Below are 372 nucleotides of genomic sequence, written 5' to 3'. Positions count from 1 at the left end.
CGCCCTGCTCTCACTCTTCCTCTCTGTGCTCTCCCCTCCCCTTTCACGCTGCATCCTGGCTTTATTCCCTCGCTCTTTTAATGCTTTTCTTTTTTGCTAAAAATAACGGGGGAGCCCCGAGCCCGGTGACATCCCGCACGGGCGCAAGGGAGGAAGAGGACCCCCCGCTCCCCCCGCGCCAACGGCGCAAACGCGGTAATAAACCCGATTTTGCATCATTTTTCCCCAACGCCCCCCCCGTTCCCCTCTTGTTTTTTTTTTTTTGGGGGGGGGGAGGGTCGGGCACCCCCGGGCGCGCTGGGTGCGGACGCGCTCCCCGCCGGGCCGCGCGCCATGTGCTCGGCGCTGCAGGCGGCGGGCGGGGGCGTGGCG

Source organism: Haliaeetus leucocephalus, unplaced genomic scaffold (genome assembly GCF_000737465.1).
Source record: "Haliaeetus leucocephalus isolate CR32 unplaced genomic scaffold, Haliaeetus_leucocephalus-4.0 Scaffold140, whole genome shotgun sequence".
NCBI lineage: Eukaryota > Metazoa > Chordata > Aves > Accipitriformes > Accipitridae > Haliaeetus > Haliaeetus leucocephalus.
Note: the sequence above shows the minus strand (reverse complement) of the source record.